The 4,565-nt window shown below is 36.4% G+C and overlaps 1 long non-coding RNA gene across 1 annotated transcript; it reads left to right on the top strand.

Moving 5' to 3' along the window:
- The first annotated feature begins 3,617 nt into the window (after nucleotides 1-3,617).
- On the top strand, nucleotides 3,618-4,307 carry LOC148696282 (uncharacterized). Its single transcript, XR_015963810.1, has 3 exons — nucleotides 3,618-3,776; nucleotides 3,881-4,096; nucleotides 4,208-4,307. It is a non-coding gene; the product is annotated as an uncharacterized LOC148696282 (long non-coding RNA).
- The last annotated feature ends 258 nt before the right edge of the window (nucleotides 4,308-4,565 follow it).

Genomic DNA, 4,565 nt, shown 5'->3' with positions numbered 1-4,565 from the left:
AAAAGAAAAAGAAAAAGAGTGAAAATAAGTGAGAATGGACTCACAAGTGTGATTGTTGATGAAAGGGCCCAAAAAGTTTGAATATGGCCCTAAGTTTTGTGACTTCCCCTTGGGTGTTCAAAGTTAACTTCTGCGTTCTAAAGGGAATTCTAAGTGCCTAATTCAATACTTTGCTCACTATTGCTTTAAGAACGTTTGTGTACTCTACCTTTCTTTGTTAAACCATTACCCTTAGCCCCGTTACATCCCTCAACTTCTATCTTGAGTGTTATGTGTTTCAATTTGCGGAGTTTGAAATTGATATGAGCTTATGGAATCACTGGTTCTCATTCTAAGTAGTAGCATTCCATTCATGAGATCATATTCATGTCATTATCGTAAATCCAGAAAATGCTTTCTTTGTTATAACATATGTGAGATACTAATCTTTCATGTTTACATCAATCTTCTCACATATACCTAGTGTAGGGAGTGTAGTCAGAAAATCTGTGTGAAAAACGAGTGCATATCTTGTAAGGATTTGAGCAAATTCTCTAAGGCATGTTACTACATTCAAAACATGGTTTTAAATGCTTAATTGTGAAATAGTATGTGGTGACTATGATTAAGAATGTACTTAAGTGTGAAGATGACTAAAATCTGTGAGAATGATGATTTTTAACATGTCATGTGCATTGGAAATCCCTAAGACAATTGTTGGAAGGTTTAGGTTTTGTTTTGTTTTTCTGTTTTGCTAGAGGACTAGCAAAAGATAAGTGTGGGGGAGTTTGATAGGAGCATATTTAGGCGACTTACTTAGCTTGTTTTCGTGCATCTTTGTTGTTAATTCATGGTTGTTTTAGTAGATTAAGCCATTTTCGTGTGTTTTTAGGTTCATATGGCTAAGGGAGCAAAAAGATGCATTTTGGAGCATTTTGGAGCAAAATTGGGCTTGGAATGGATAGCATATGATTGGAGCCAAAGTGTTGGACGAATTTGAAGACCTTGTATTCACTTTGGACATAAAACAAAGGGCCTAGCCCATTCTCTCTTAAACCAACCCCAAGGCCATGCATTTCCTTCCAATTCCAAAACCCACAATCACTTCAAAAGCCATGCAAATCCATATTCAACACCCTAAACTACAACCATGCATCATTACACCACCTTCTCCATCTTCATTCCACATGCATTTCAACTCACATGCACTCATCATCATTCAACCTAGTGTCACTTCCATACTTTTCCATTGTATAATTCATCCACATGCATCTTTAATCATTCACTCACAAGCTTTAACCAACAAACAAATCATCCAACACATGCACCCATCTTCATTGCCGTGGCTTTCCCCCTTAATTCCAGCTTCACAACCATGCACAACACATGCATTCCCACCCTTACAAGACCCTAATCATTCATCCATACAATCTTGCATAATTCACAAACACATAATCATTCACCCTAGCTTTAATTCACATGCATTCACACACTAACAACATCTCAATGCCGTGTATTCCCTTGCCTTTCCACAACTTTTCCTAGCTAATTTTCACATGCATTCACTTCATCATTACACCACCACTCATTCTTTAAAAATCCACATGCACATTCAATCATTCATTCAAGCCCCCTTGTGCCATGTTTCCCCCTTTGTTCCCACCCATCACATGCATCATCATCAAACAAACACTCAATGCCGTGGGTTCCCTTTGCTCCCCTTGTGCAATTCCAGTTTTCACATGTGTCCTAGCTGTTTTTCCATCATTCCTCCACACAAATGCTTAAACAAACAGCCATATGTTCCCTCCACTACCCCTATAAATACCCTAGCATTCACCCATTCAATTCATATCTCATTTTTCCATTCACAACACTTCACACAACACAAATACACATCCATTGCCGCAATTCCCCTTCCATTTTCTGTGCAGTTTTTCTCCTTCATTGCAGCCACTATCCAACCACTTCCCATCCCTCCAAAACACTTCACATAATCCCCAAAGCTCACCTTAGACCTTGTGCTACAACAACGAGGAAGAAAAGAGTGCCTAAACGTTCATACAATTCAAGTTTGAGTTGTTGGAATGTTTAGGTGTTTCTTTGATTTCAAAGTTTAAATTTAATTCTCTTTGTTTTGTACGTATGAGAATGGAAGAGAAGAGTGCCTAAACGTTCATACAATTCACGTTTGAGTTGTTGGAATGTTTAGGTGTTTCTTTGATTTCAAAGTTATGAGGAACTAAACCCCCTTTAGCTAGGGGGTGATTCAAAATACATGTTTATGCTTGCAATATGAATTGATTACTTTTGGTTGGAATTTCATAAGTTGTGGATTCAATTTGTTTAACCGTTTGAATGAATATGACGCTAGAATATAAGTGAGTTTCACCTAATAGTTACGAACTTATATTCACAAGTAATGGAGGTTGCTTATAAACAATCGCGTTAAACGAATTCTTGGCATAAGTTTCATGCGTATTCCATAGTAACGAATGCCTCGTCAATGTTTATGATTTCCGTTGAACTTAATGATCTTTGTTGAATGTCTCTATCATGCGTATTCCATAGTTAGGGACTTTGATTAAGAATAAATTGGTTGTAATGCGTATTCCATTCAATCCAACGAATCTAGGGAAATCTGAAAGTTAATGTAAGCGGACCTAATTAACTTGGAGCATTGAGTTTCATAATTTATCGAAAGACCAACCGAAAATCAATCTTGTATTGCAAGTGTAACATGTGTGGAGAAGAACCCCTTAGCTATTCCATCATCCATATTTTTCATCACATTCATATTTACATATTGCCTTTAATTATATTCTGTCCATTTAATTTAATATCGTCCAACCACAATTCCCCCCCTATTTTGTTAAGTCTTAATCATTCGTATTTGTTTTATTTTTGTAACTTTAAGCTTTTGGAGTCATAAACACTTGCAAATTCGTCTAAATCAAGTTCTAGCTTCTATTTGAGTCAATTTGATTGTTTTAGACAATTTGAGTTTTTCAAAGCCATTCTGAGTCATAGTAGTCTTGTTAAGAGTATTTTAATTTAGTTTTTATGTTTTTTAGTCAATTTAGAAGGTTTTAGCAAGCCCTCCTAATCCCCGGTCTAGAACGATCCCTCACTTATCCATTCTACTACAATTGTCAAACGAGGGTTTAATTTGAGTGTCAAGTAAATCTCGCATCAGTGCCCCTGCACTAAGGAGCAGATGTTGCCATCAGGATCCACAACCAATGCCTCGGGTCCACCCCTAGGTATACTATCGTAATTTACTCCCTCATTCCCATGTTAACTTAGTTTTGTTATTTTAGGTTCAGTTTGTTAAGTTATGTCATTTAAGGATTAAAAAATTATTATATATATATATTATTTATTGTTGTCATCGTTCCGAACCCATTATTAAACAGTTGAATAGTTGTGATCATTGTGTTGGATACAAATATTGTTTACGTTATTTTCAGGGTTTTGGGAAATGTTTTAATTATAGGTAGGTTATGCAGAAATTTTGGTAGGATTTGTTACTAGTTTTGGGTTAACGTTAAATTTTCATTTCTTTGTAGCCAAGAAAAACACCCGGGGACCTTGTCGGCAATTGAAGACGGCAAAGGTCACCCGGGTGACCAACAATCGGATACGATGAGCAACATCGTGCAGTACCAACGACGGAGCATCATAGTGCATTGGTCCACGACATTGGGCACGTCGTGCGAACCGATTGCCCTATGCGGTATAAGTCTTAGAAGGCGATGCCGGAGGAGGTGAAGAGCACGATACGCAATCATTTGTCGGTAAAAATCGTCGCCATTTTAATGTTTTTCATGTAAAATTTATATATTTATATTTATTAACGTCTTTTATTACTAATACTTTCGTAATATTTGTTACATTGTAGACAAACTACAATTTCGATGACATCAACAAGGACATGTTGGCATACCTCAATCAGCTTTTCTTCGAACGCTACAAGCAATGGAAGAGTGACCTGCACCAGTATTTTGAGATGTTTGATGATCCGCAGGTTCTCAAGGAGGGTTGCTCGAACGAGTTTGCGGACCGACAAGATAGTTGGGTTTGGCTCTGCGGTCATTTTCAGGAGTCGGGATATGTGGTGTGTTTTTAATTAGGACTTCTTTCATTTTAGTTTTTTTAATTTTTACTAATGTTTATTATGAATTTTATTTAAATATTACAACTAATACGTTTATTTTTTGTATAACAGAAAAAGGCGAAGACGAACAAGATCAATTAGGAGAAGAAGACTCTTCTCGACCATTCAGGTTCGAGGCCTTTCTCATATAGGATGGAGGCGCGACATAAGGTATATATTACAACTTTCATTTCCATTTTTAAAATGTCGCTAATAATTTTTATTTATTTTTGTTTTCGTACTAACGTTTTCCTTATCTTTTTCTATTTTAGGAGGGTTGACTAAGTCCGGCGATGAGTTGATCGAGTTCCTTCATGTAAGTAATTTCTTATGCATTAAAGATTTATACTAATTAATTCAAATTGTTTGCTATTTATATTCCATGTTTTATTTCACATGCAACTATGGTGGAGAAGGGTCAGTAGGTCCT

Source organism: Pyrus communis, chromosome 6 (genome assembly GCF_041283825.1).
Source record: "Pyrus communis isolate YQ-2024b chromosome 6, ASM4128382v1, whole genome shotgun sequence".
Classification (NCBI taxonomy): Eukaryota; Viridiplantae; Streptophyta; class Magnoliopsida; order Rosales; family Rosaceae; genus Pyrus; species Pyrus communis.
Note: the sequence above shows the minus strand (reverse complement) of the source record. Positions and strands in the feature narration are given on the sequence as shown.